Source organism: Haemaphysalis longicornis, unplaced genomic scaffold (assembly GCF_048455015.1).
Source record: "Haemaphysalis longicornis isolate Haplotype H1 unplaced genomic scaffold, Haemaphysalis longicornis Haplotype H1 scaffold_7, whole genome shotgun sequence".
Lineage (NCBI taxonomy): Eukaryota > Metazoa > Arthropoda > Arachnida > Ixodida > Ixodidae > Haemaphysalis > Haemaphysalis longicornis.
The window spans coordinates 171,043,189-171,057,272 of NW_027526422.1; the positions used below are offsets into that span (position 1 = coordinate 171,043,189).

General features: G+C 47.2%; 1 long non-coding RNA gene across 1 annotated transcript in view; it reads left to right on the plus strand.

The window, feature by feature from the left end:
* Positions 1-14,084, plus strand: part of LOC144145504 (uncharacterized) — a 69,094-nt gene that overhangs the window by 35,516 nt on the left and 19,494 nt on the right. The window contains exon 2 of the long non-coding RNA XR_013317507.1: positions 10,317-10,518. This is a non-coding gene — a long non-coding RNA (uncharacterized LOC144145504). The remainder of the gene's footprint in view (positions 1-10,316; positions 10,519-14,084) is intronic.

Sequence of the window (14,084 nt, forward strand, 5' to 3'; positions counted from 1 at the left end):
CAGGAAAACGAAGTATGAATGGGACTTAAATGACACAAATGCGGTGTAACAGAAAGAAGCGGTGGAAGGAATGCGTGCCGAAAGGCGGAGAATAAAAACGGAAGAAAGCGGGCCTATACGTCTCAGCTGCAAAGGAGTTGCTTAAAAGTGTCGCAAGGCTTTTATATTCAAAGCCCATAAGCTGACCTAAGTGTCCCAACGTATTTGCCCATGCAGCGCCCTTCTATACACTGACTTCGGTATCGTTCCTCGCATTTCTTGCAGTTTACGCGTGAATTACAAATAGGCGTCTTGGGATTTATTCGCACGTGACACAAATATGATCTTTTCTCGGCAGGAAGGCTTTTGTGGCCATAGATGTCATAGAATCGAGAACAGGAGACTAAGGGTGTTGCCTGCATACAAAAATTCGTAACGGTATTGATGGCAAGCCAAGGGATATATTATATGGGCATTAGCTCCATCAAAGGTAAGCACACAATCGTAGAACTAGGTAGATACCTTCTTCTGTGGGAAGCTGCCATTTTAAAACCAGTGCCGACATCAAAAATCAAGTCCTGAGCTGCAAGCATGTTGCCGAAGCTAACTGAATACTAGTACACGTTCAATCCGCCCTGCCCCCAGGCTACAGTACGCCTGGTGATCATCTTAAGAAATTCTCTAGAAGCATACAGGCAAATCATTTTAAGGACAGAACTGGCGAGGTAGCAAATTTATAATTACTAAATATCATCATCACTACTATATCATCCACTTATCCACCTAACGATGTTTGGCAACGTTCGCGCAGGCACGCTTGTCCCTCACTGAAGAATCCGGTGCACAAAAATCCCCATGATGAAGTCCAATGATTGTCACAGCACAGAAAACATACTGAACAATCCTAAACTGAAGAGAAGAAAAACGCCTACGGCTAACTTTAATGAAAAGAACCAGCAGGCAAAAAGAGATAGTTGGCCCTCATTCATAACATCTATAAACTCGTACACAGACACACGCAAGGTATGGACACGTATACGCAAACTCAAAGGACAACAGACACACAGCCTGCCCCTGGTTAGTACAACAGGGGACACACTGGAAGACCAGGCTGACACACTCGCACAACACTTCCAACACGTGTCCAGTTCAGCGTGCTACACGAACACTTTCCTGAAACATAAAGCCTCTTGTGAAAAGAAGTCCCTACACGAAAACAACAAATCACAGACTTCTTACAACTCCCTGTTTTCACTACATGAGCTGAGGGCTGCTCTGAGCACGTGTGAACCCTCAGCTCCAGGCCCAGACAACATCATATATACAATAATACAACATCTACACGCAGACACACTTGAAGCACTTCTACATTTATTGAATAAAAAATGGCTTTCGGGGCACATTCCACACTCTTGGAGGGAGGCCATTGTAGTGGCTTTCTTGAAGGAGGGAAAGGACCCGTCGTCCCCCTCAAGTTACCGTCCAATAGCCCTGACGAGCTGCCTGTGCAAGCTCTTCGAGAAGATGATAAATCGCAGGCTCATGTACTTCCTCGAGTACAACGGTCTTCTCGAGAGCTGCCAGGCAGGCTTCAGGGTGGGGTGATCCACGAACGATCAACTGGTTGCACTTGACTCATACATCAACGAAGCCTTCGTACATAAGCAGTACTGTTTAACTGTCTTTTTCGACCTCGAGAAGACCTACGACACCGCTTGGCGTTATGGGATCCTTAGTGACCTCAGGTCATTCTGCGTTTCGGGTAATATGTTGAACACCCTTGTTAGTTATTTGTCAGAGAGAACGTTCAGAGTAAGAGTTGGTTGTGCGCTTTCAAAGGTTCACGTCCAAGAAAATGGCATGCCGCAAGGTGGCGTGTTGAGTTGCACTCTCTTCATAGTAAAGATGAACTCTCTTGGAAAGGCACTGCCACCAACAATCTCTTATTCTATGTATGTAGACGACATGCAAATATCGTTCAAATCATGTAATATGTCAATATGCGAACGTCAAGTCCAGCTTGGTGTCAAGGAGCTTGCCGGCTGTGCAGACAAGAATAGGTTTATATTGTATCCTGCAAAAAGCTCCTGCGTTGTGTTCTCCAGGAAGCGCGGGGTCCATCCGGACCCCTACATTACTCCTAATGACGTGTCGCTTCCTGTGGACAAGGAGCACAAGTTCTTAACTGTTGTGTTTGACCAGAAACTCACATTCATTCCACACATCAAGTAACTTAAACATAAATGTCTGAAAGCAATGAATATCCTTATGGTTCTCTCCCATCAATCGTATGGTTCCGACAAAGAACTCCTACTACGGCTCTATACTGCTTTGGTTGGGTCTCGTTTAGACTATGGCAGTGTGGTATATGGGTCGGCGTCTAAAACAGCGTTGCGAATGCTTGACCCAGTGCTACACTTGGGGCTACGGCTTGCGTGGGGTGCTTTTCGCACTAGCCCTGTCGAGGGTCTGTATGCCGAGTGTAATAATTGGAGCCTTGAGAACCAACGGACGTACATGGACTTACTTTATGCGTTTAAAACTTCATCGCTGAATAACCATCCTTTTTATCCCGTTTTTAACGACACATACACATCTGTTCTTTTTGTAAATCGCCCATCCGTTCCTCTGCCCTTTTCACTTAGAGTGAGAGAGCGAGCCTCGGATCTGAGCGCTTCGTTTTTAGATGTGTACACATCAACCTTTTCAGACATTTTACCTATTTGGAAAGTTCGTCCTGCGTCCTCCGACTTTCTTTTAAGAAACTTGACAAAAATCGGGTACCGCAACCTGCAATACTGCAGCATTTTCTGTCTCTGCAGTTTAATTACCCACTTGCAGATTTTTACAGTGACACGTCTAAAACATCCACTATGGTCTCCTGCGCTGCTCATGGTCCGCATTTCAGTGCAGCCAGAACCATGAGTGTCCACACGACAATTTTTTCAGCAGAAGCGTACGGGATTTCGCTGATTGTACGACACATACTTGAAAATCAAATTCTGAAGTCTATCATCTACACAGATTCCTTGAGTGTGGTTCGCGCATTATCATCGCACAAGCCCCCCAAAAACCACATAGTTAATCTTGTATTCAACACTATCATGTCCGTGTATGCACAAAATCATGAGCTGGTCCTCTGGTGGGTCCCAGGACACGCAGGGATCGCTGGGAATAAGTTGGCAGATGAGAGGGCCACTGCTGCTGCACTCAGGAACACTGTAGACATTACAACGATACCCTACACAGACCTCAAGCCACACATAAGACAACACCTGCGCAGAACATGGCAAACACACTGGGACGCACAGACAGACAACACACTGCATGTAATAAAGCCACACTTGGGACGGTACGCATCTGACTCACAGAACAGACACACGGAAGTCGCCTGGGGTAGGCTACGGATAGGGCACACGCATTCAACTCACTCGTATCTGCTGACGGGTACTCCTAGGCCACAGTGCAGCAGGTGCGGAGAGGCCCTACCCGTAGTACACATACTAATAACATGCAAGGCACTTTACACAACACGACACAAACACTTCAGAGAACTCTACAGACAACATATCCCCCTACATCCATCGCTGTTTCTTGGTGACGATGCCATGGTTTCTGTGAAACGTGTCTTTGAGTATTTGTCAGACATTAAGTTTTTAAACCTCATTTCTTATCATGCATAATAAAAACTGGACATATACACCAGCCATGCTCATTCTGGTTTTTTATTGTACTTTTGTTTTCGCTGAATTTACTTAGGGTTTAAGGTTTAGCCCTCATATATGACTATTGTTTTGCGCTCTTTGCCCCAGTTGGCCTTGCGCCATAAACATACAACCATCATCAAAAGAGCCAGCAAGAAGAACTGCTGAGCTAAGCGCATGCAAACACACACGCCCACTAGCTAAATTACGTCGTCCCCCCAAAAGTGAACAAGAACCACCAGCTTGCAAGAAATATGGTGGGTATTCCAATTAGCAACATTTTAGTACAATATACTAAGAATACTGCAGGCGTACCTCTCTTACAGAAAGAAACGCACCTATTATTATCGTATTACGCAACCTTGCTTTGTCTCGCAACGTATATCGAGGAACAGGTACCTCTACGGTTGTACATCGAGAATGCACTGGAGCAGAACTTAGGACCTAATCAAGACGCCCTCTAGTGGCTAGTATGGACCGCTGCTTTTATTTAAAGTTTCTCTTGCGCACTATCTGACTAATTGGAATGCTCGTAAGGCAACTTTCAGGGAGATTGATTTTCTGCTACCACAAAAATCTCATTCTTTCGCCTGAGCTCTAGAAGCAGTAAGTTTGGCGAATATGCCTGGCATTACTATTTTGTTTAGAAGCTGAGTTCTCCTACTCACACTGTGTTTTCTCCTGAAAACGTGTTTTAGTAGTAATGTCATTATTTTTGTAAAGAATTTTGGCACACGGTTTTTGCGTTGTATTGCTTTGAGCACTGGCTTCTGTGGCTCAGCTGCCTTTTGGTGCTTGTTGGTAACTGTTATTCTGATCCCGTGGAATAACTTTTTCAACACTGGCAACAACAACGCTGCATACTGCTCGGGTTACAGCTTCAGTAATTAAGGTTATAATCTGCACTCTGTGAAGAGGTTTGCAGAGATCAATTTTAATGCCCAACTTTCTGTGAGCTGAAGGGCTGCTCATTCATGTGCACCTCAACCGATGGTTCTCGATTTGGGAATGTGCTTTGCAGCATTTTTACTCCTGCGTTCCAAGATTTACCAGCAGAGTAACCAGCTGCCCATCTATAGCAACCGCCGAGTTTAAGGTTAAAGATTTTAATAAAAAATTAGCTTTTGCAGCCGAGTGACCTTTGTTCTGATGTTCACTGCTGACGCATACTGAATACACGAGCGAGCCCCTGCACGGATTTTCCGACAAAACCAATATTTTCATCTTGGGCTGCCTGACTACCTCCATTGCGTCTTGCGCTGTACTTGAGGAAGTTGCGCGCATTGTGTAGCTGTTGCACACGAGTCGGATGCTCTAAATTGTAATCTCAATATTAAAAATTTGCCACAATTGTTCTGTCAATATGTCTCAAATATGTAGCGATCTATTCCTTAGCGTTTATTGAGGATTTTGCTTATTTCCGTTATCGGCGCCTGAGTTGCCACTAGCTGTTGTGTCTTTCCTATTTAAAATTTTGCTAATCGGCGTCGTTGATCTGCTGCTTGATGTAGGAGCAAAGTGCCGTCTGTTTATTTGTTATCACTCTTTCGCTTACGTCTGGACTTGTAATGATGATGCTTCGCATGTGAGCCGTTGCAATGCCCTCTTTGCCAGTTTCCACCTCCTCCGCACGGGGCACCTTGGGGAATGTTGGTGACGGTATAGAGGACACTGCGGACCCCGAGCCCCCATATCGACGCTGTAACTGACCTTATTAATGAGGTTTGAGGTCAAGGGTAGAAACCTCAAACGGTGGCCGTCGGAGCCCACGTCAAACTCCGGCGGATGGGCTACCTGTCTCTTTACCAGGCAGGGAACTCCGGGACCTCTCTCGGTATCAGGGTCATCCAAGCGAAGAAAATGCCCACGTCCTCTGCTGTTATACATGATGTATGGCTTTTCTAAATTCCCCAAACTTAATGATCGGCCCGCTAAAAGGGGCTGCACCGAAGTATCCTTTCTATCCCTTCCGACCATGACCATCCCAAAATCTGATATCTACCCCCACTTCTCGGTAATTAAACCTCTTGAACAAGCGAGGCCTATTGCTGCACAGTCCATGTGCTTGATTTCAAAGTTTTTAGAGAATAATATAGGAGAATCCTATAAAATAAGAAGCAAAGAACGGGTAAGATCTTGGTCGAGGTACATAGTCAACACCAGGTCACAAAACTCCTGAAGCATACCCGAATTCCCCACCTTGACCTCAAGGTCACGCCCACAACAACCTCAAAAGCGCAAAGGGCGTAATCTCGGAGCAAAATCTAAGCTCCGAGACAGAGGTCGGTCTTCTTGAAGGTCTGAAAGGTCAAGGTGTGACGGTTGTCATGTGCAGAACCATAAGAAGAGACGGTAAGGTAGTTCCCACTAGACATATCGTCCTGACATTTGATCGTTCCGTCATTCCAAACCACATCAATACTGGTTTCATCCGGTGCTCCGTTCGAGCGTACATCCGCAACCCGCGGTGCTGTTTTAAGTGCCAGCGGTTCAGGCAAGGTACTAACTCGTGTAGGGGCGAAATAACCTGTGCCAAGTGCGGCAAAAACGACCATCCCACAGGTAATTGTAGCTCACAACAACTCCTTTGCGTTAACTCTCACGGCCCACACACAGCCTACTCCAGGAAATGCAAAAAGTTCAAACTTGAAAAGAAAATAATAAACATCAAGGAAAGAGAAAACATTACCTTTCTGGAGGCGCGAAACAGGTTCGCCTCTTTCCCCCTCGGGAGGGGTGCCAACGTGGCTGGATTGGGTGGCGAGCGGCGTCTGGTTTCGGCGGGGACCCACTGCCGCGAGTCGCACCTGGCCCAATCTCCGCCCTTTATCGGGATACCTCCGGCGGACCAACCCGTCACCTATCCGCATGCTCAGTCCGCAGAGGCTGTGGTGGCAACCACGTCCGTTGGGGATGCTGCTGCATCCACTGTTTTCTATGCACCGGCCTGAAGCACACGTGAGGGGACGGAGGAGATGAAGATAGAGGAAACCGCAGTAGTTACCACCATCGCCTTACCACCTGAGCCAGGACGCCTGAACCGGGTCAGGAGTGCCATCCGGGGCACCCCTGACGCCCTCGGGGTCACGGTTTGAACGAAGGGCACCCCAAAGGGTGCAAAGTCTGGGGGGTCCGGTCCACCGGGTACCCCTTCCAAATCGGATGATGAGGTGGATGCGGGACCTTTTCTGTCTACGTAGCAAAGAAAACAGCGGGTGCCTCTATCTAAACCTAGAGAAGGTGAAAAAATCCCTCCAGGAGTGCAAGCACCGAAAGACCTTACGTAAATAGTGCCACTCCTGTAGCTTTAAGACATCACAATAAGGAGAAAAAATATAGTTCAATGAACCTGCAAACGCCTTCTTAATATTATTGACAATGTATACGAGATCCTGCATCCTCATCAGCCAAGTGCAATGTGTGTCCCAGAAACACATTAAAATTCTAATCACACTATTTTCTTTAATGGGTATTTAGTATCCAGAATGGATTGGGATGTCTGCACACACTCTTCTGGCGGTGGGGCAATAATCGTCCGGAAATCTTTAGCATGCCACGCTGTCGCTCTGAACACTGTCCTTGAGGCTGCAGCAATCCGCACAGTAACAATATATATAGGCTGATAACGGTATGCTCCATTTAAATTCCTCCCAATTTAGTACTTTCGAGCTCCGGCTACAAGGCGCTGGTTGACCAACTACCTGACCATACATCCGGACAGGTGGCCTTAATGTGCACAGCTCAGTTTGGGGCTCCTCGCCGAGGTAATCTGGAAGAGAAGTTTTTAACATCATCTGGAGCATGTCTTTTCAAGAAGAAACAGCTTACATGCCATAACAAAACACGCAACACACACTCATTCCACAGTTCTCTGTTCTTGTCTGGAGTGGGGTTTGGGCACTGACCCATTCGGCAGTGACCACTTCCCCGCCTGACTAACATATATAGGTAACGGCCCGCGTAGTCCACCTTCACAGAACGGGTTCAATGAAGCAAGAGCAAACATGAGTACATTTACTGAGACTTCCAAACTACACTACAAACCCATAAGGCACCCGGCACGGCGGCATTCAAGCGTTTGTAACTTGCGACCAAGCGACGCCGCAAACCAAAGAAGGAGATCTTCATTGGGTTATAACAGATGCAAAGAAGACTGCTGCGGCACTCACCCGACAACGCGCTCGAACGAAGGGAGCACTTGGCAGGCACCGTTGAAGAGGTTGCCCAACTGCTCACGGCGCACATCCTCGACGCCGCCGAAAAGTCCATTCCCCACGCCTCTGGTGCCCCGTGCAACCAGCGGAGGCCGTGGTGGAATGAGGACTGTAGGCGGGCGCGGGAGGCCCAGAACAAGGCGTGGGCTATCCTTCGTCTGTACCCCACGTCGGGAAACCTCCTTTTGTTTAAAAGGGCAAAGGCGTAAGGAAGACGTGGGCGCCGTGAGGCAATACAAGATAGTTGGCGCTCATTCATAACATCAATAAACTTCTACACAGACAAATGAAATGTATAGACAAGAATACCCAAACTCAAAGTACAACACACTGCCTGCTTGTGGTCAGCAGAACAGGGGACACACTCTGAGTCTACGTGGACGCACTGGCACACTTCCAAAACGTGTCGAGTTTAGCAGTGAAAAAACCTCTCGGCCGAAAGAAGCCTTTGCATGACAAGGACAGATAAACCATGTCCTATAACTTCGAGTTTCCGCTTCATGATCTGAGGGGTGCTCTGGGTACCTGTAAACCCTCAGCTCCAGGCCCAGACAACATCACATAAACAATCCTACAGCACTTACACGCAGACACTCTTGTAACACTTCTATATCTATACAATAAAATATGGCTTTTGGGGCAGCTTCCGAAGTCTTGGAGGGAGGCCATGGTAGCGGGTTTCATAAAATATGGGAATGACCCTTCGTCCCCCTCAAGTTACCGTTCCATCGCCCTGACCGGCTGCTCTACAAGCTCTTGGAGCAGATGGTAAACAGGAGACTGATTTATTTTCTTTTGTACAATGGTCTTCTCGTGAGCTGTAAGTGAAGTTTCACGGCGGGGTGATCGACGAACGACCAACTCGTGGCACTTGAGTCATACATAATGAATGCCTTCCTGCATAAACAGTTCTGCCTTACAGTGTTTTCCGACATCGAGAAGGCCAATTCCCGGCTTGGCTTTATGGCAGTCTTAGTGACCTCAAGTCATTTGGTGTTTCGCGCAACATGCTGTGCATCCTTTGTAGTTACTTGTCGGAGAGGACCTTTTTGTGTGAGAGTTGGTTGTGCACTCGTTCTGCACAAGTTGGAGCTGCATTCTCTTCATAGAAAAGATGAACTCGCTTGGAATGGCATTGCCACAAACAATCTCTTATTCCATGTATTTAGGCGACGTAAGGATATTCTTTACATGATGTAATATGTCCATATGCGAACGTCAAGTCCTGCTTTCTGTCAACAAAGTTTCCAGCTGGGCTGACAAGTATGGTTTTTAGGCTGGATCCCGGAAAAAGCTATTGTGTTGTGTTCTCCAGGAAGCCTGGGGTCCACCCATACCCAGACATCACTCCTAAGGGCGTGCCGATTCCTGTGAGCAAAGAGCACAAGTGTTTAGTTATTTCATTCTATGAAAAGCCCACATTAATTCCTCATATAAACAGCTCAAATGCAAAAGCTTAAAAACAACGAACCTTCTTAAGTTCGTCTGACACTAATATTAAGGGGCCGACAAATAGCTTTTGCTGCCCCTTTACACTGCCTTGGTAGGGCATGGCTTGACTATGGCAGTGTCGTGTATGGGTCGGCGACAAAAACAGCAGTGAAAATGCGCGACCCAGTGATGCATCCTGGCCTTCGCCTCTCATGCGGCATTTTCCGCACTCACCCTGTCGGGACTCGCTATGTCGAGTTGGATAAATGGTGCCGATGGCATCAGCGGAGGTGTGTTGACTTGCTGTATGCATCTAAGATGATCTCTCACCAATCATCCTTTGAATCTGATAATGAACGATACATAACACTTGCAACTCTTTTGCAAACTGTGGTTGATTCCTCTGTCATAAAAATTGGTAAAACACGAAAGTGAAATGTGCAGCGAAATCTGCCACTGAGAACGATTTGCGAGGTGGCGGCAGTCTTGTGGGTGTGCTTGCTGAGCGAAGTCCTGCTCGTGGGTCACTTACGCAAAGGTGTACTGGCGTCATTTCCATGACGGATATTACGTAAGGGAAATCTTGGTGTATCCTGGCATAAAACACTCTCGTGTTAAAATATAAAACCGAGAACGAACAACCCTAAGCATAACGTACTCTTTACTACTAAAGGTAACGTGCCCTCAAGAAGACCCTCTGTGCAGGGGTGCACCCTTTCTAGGCCACTTGCTTCATTGTCCCCCCCCCCCTCAAAGCCTCATCGCATCGCATCGCATTTTCGTGACGAATATGACGTCAGTGAAATCCGGGTGTATCCCGGAGTAAACAACTTTCGTGTTAATATGAAATAAAGGTGATCGCGCAAGAAAACTCATTTCTATCGCCTGCGAGCACAAGGTTGGCGTTATGGCACAGCGCTTGCTGTAAAGAGTATTACACGGTGCTAAATTGTCTTTTCCTACCACCTCTTTTTTTATATTTATTCAGCACTCGTGGCTATATCCTATGGCTGCACTTGCAAACCGGTTTCTGCAAACTGCAAAGTACAGTACCCACCTAACACTGGGCATTTGAGATGGTTTTTCAATGGGACTAAACCAGACAATTGTGTTGGTGAGCCTGTTAAAGAAACTCCCGAATGTATGAGTAGCGGCTACTATTCTCGTACTGGATGCGTGGTTTGCTGCTGGTGAGTACACTTATTAAATAGATGCATCTTATTCAATACGAAGTTTGATGCATTCGCTGGCGGATATTTAAGCGACGTTGTGAAAGGCATTCATCATTTAGAGCAAATCTGAAAAAAAATCGGATCAAATTTTCATCTGTAAAACATCCGCGCAATGCTCCTGTTGTTCTTGTACAATGTTTATTCGCATAATAGTGCATCTACATCGACGCCCTCATAGTAATTAGGGCGAATGCAGTATTGAATCAGAAGACGTCCACGTCCAGTTTATCCGAACGTATATGCGGAAAGTGTCGGCATTTATTGTTACCCTAAATTCAAAAAGATTATTTTCGACTGCCTGAAAATGCCTTCAAGATGAGGGTATTATATTCTTCTGCGAACTCCTGATTCTAGGAGTGCCACATACTGAATCGGAGGAAACCATTTTTTCCAGGGCACAATGATTACGATCGAGAGGCGTGGTTGCTTGCTGAGACACTTGCTGCCTCCTAGACTAAGTGATTCGTGGTGACTCTCCACGTCTTAGGTATTATGTGGGGTTCTCTAAATGGGCAGCTGCGGGCAGTTTTATGCAAGGATAAGTACGCCTTCAGAAAAAAACTACTACTACTACTAATAATAATACTCCTACCACTACCACTACTGCTACTACTACTACTGCTATTACTACTACTACTTATATTAATAATATTACACTTCTGCTATTACTACTACTATTACTTCTACTACGGGTGTCTTGGCAGCCCTACCGGCAAATTTTTAGAAGTGTGTGCAAGCAAACAGCGGGTTTCTACATAGAGCATAGGCACAGTTTATTTTCACAGACTGGTCATTAAATGTGTTCTGAATTATAGAGACCCCTCAGATTATAATTTAAAGGGACTTCTTCCTTCGGGTCATGGTTTAGAGCCCATATTGCCGCACAAGCAAATAACGAAACTAAACAAAATGTTTTATTCAACGGTTTATTCCAATGCAACCAAAAAATACGTTGAGGAACACACAGAGAAATACGAAACGTGCAGGGGACCAACGTGACAGCAAAGAACACACTGTGCCACTAGTGCAGAAATAGCATGGTGTACCGCGTTACCCTCCCGACTATTTCTGAGTCTGCAGTCTTAAGTCACGCTACGTGCAACTACTATGCGTGCTGTCTATACACACTGTCTATCCATTGTCTATCCACTCTGTCTATTCACTCCACACTGGCCCAGGGTCGCAACTGTGTCTACTGCCCCCATTGCTTAAAGGGACACTGAAGTGATATGTAAACATTGCGGGATTATTAGCGCAAATTGTAGTCCGGAGTCCCCAGGCCATGTTTCGACCACTCTAGGCGCGTTTACGCGATTTTGTTTAGTAGAAAAACTAATTCGAAAACGCTGTCCTCCTCTCTTTACGCTTGCCCATTTTCTGTGGCGTTTTCGTGTGACGTCAGGAGGGGATGAGCTGGCAATTGGCTGCGCCACGGCTGCGCTACTGCACGGCTCCCCGGCCGACAGAGTCAGTCGGCCCAGCGTTTCGTCGACCGGCCGCCGGCGGGTCGTCGCAGTCAAGGAGGTTAAAAAAAATTGCTTGGTCGCAATTCCTTCGCTTAGTTGAAAGAAAGCCAGGACACGTTTGTGAATGGAAGAATGTGCCTTTCTTTACTTGGTTTGTTTGTACACTGTATCTAGCTCCAAGTCAAGGTCGCTTCACACAAGCGCTGCACATGCGACGCTTCGCTGACTATTACGCCAGTAGGAAAATATAAGGCCTCTTGAAGGCGGGAGAAGAGTCAGCGAAGTTAATATAGGTACTAAGCAAATAAAATCAACTGATATTTTTATCGTACAGCGTAAACCTAGGGCGCGGGAAGCACTTTTTTGCGCTGGGCGAACAAGCACAGCGGTCAGCAGCACGACTACGCATTTGCGAACGCTTTTCCGTCTACGAAATGCAATTGCTAGACGTGAGCTACTGTGGAAACTCGGGCGACGCTTACTGCACGATCGCAGTACAACAAATAGTCACCTAAGCGGCTTGAAATTCCAAAACTAAATAAAAGTGTAAACCGGTTGTACAATATATACCCTATATTAGCAAGGCATTGGCGTCCCGCTCTGTGGCCTAGCGGTCTGGGGCGCTCGAAATTCACTGTAAATGTTTTGCGAGTCACGAGTTCGAATCCCCGCGGGTACGTGCCTTTTGTTTTGTAAGTTAACTTTATTTGTTTTCCGGCGATGTTTTCTATATTGAGTTCACCTTTTTTTGGGCCGCAACGTTCATGGCTACACGAACTTGTTCACAAAACGCGCGCAGGCTGGCACAGGCGCGCTAGCGAGTTCTCGTTGGCGTGCTGTTGCCATAAGCACCGACTGCTTGCAGGCAGTGGGCACAGGCCAGAATAAACAGACCCTTAGCCTGGTGCGAACACGCTTTTTACGATACAAGCATGAGCGAGGCAAGCTCCAAATATGGGGGAAAAGCGCGTGACATTTGGGCGTCTGCGGATACGCGGAGGGCGTTCATGCACTGCTTAGGTCTCGGCTAGTGAATGCTACGACTACAAGCCGTCCTGGGAGGCTTATCTTGTGCATTTTACAGCCGACAACATGGCAGAAGCGCGGTACGATGATTACTGAGATATTGAGAATGCCCATCCAACAAAGCCATTGGTTATGTTTTACAGAACCGAAACCGAAACCGAAACTTGTGTGATTGCTAACCTTGGGCATCGTCCAATCACGGCGCCCATAGAGTTAATACTACTGACTCTAGAGCAAAAGCTGCCCGGCCAGCCCGTGCATTGAAACCGTGCTACACCCGGGCGCTGACATGATGCCACCCTCACAGCGTTGCCCGCTGCCTTTTTGCCTACTAGAGTTGGCGGCAGTAGTCGGTATTCACCTAGTAACCAACGCATTCCATCATGGCAGCCACCGTTGCTGTGAGTGCGCCGTGAAAACTTTGCTGTGCAGAAACGTTGTGTGAAGTTTTTCCTGTGGTAGGTAGCGAACTTTTGTGCCATGCTGCCGCGTTAGGTGCAGTTTTGCATTCTCCGCAACTGAGAAGGGTAGCGCCTAGATTAGCGGGTACTTCGTACGCTCGGAGATGTAGCTTTTGCGGGTGCGTCTGGGGAGTTCGGTCGTCGCTTCGGAGTTGAGCGGACGTGTGTTTTCGTGCTCCTGTGCTTCGGAGGGGCATCACTTCGGCGGCCCGTTGCAAGCACGGGCGGTTGGACGTCGCCTGGCTTTCGCTCTGCTGGTGTGGGCGGTCAAGTGTGAGCTCCCGCTCCCGCCCCCCCCCCCCCCCCCCTCTCCAAAGCGGTCGGGACCGCCGCAGACTTCGCTCTTCGTCGCACATGCTCGCCTCCGCGCTTCACTGTTCCCTTCGAGGTTTCTCGTCTAACGGACGCAGCATTACGCCAGCCAACAGGGTTTGTGGTGTGTTGTGTGCGACGGAATCGACCACTGTGGAACTACTCTTCTCTACTGTTTTCTCACCTTTCTAAGCTTTACTTTTCTTTCTCCTATCCTATTTCCCCAACTATTCCCGCTTGCGGACTGTGTTAAATGCAG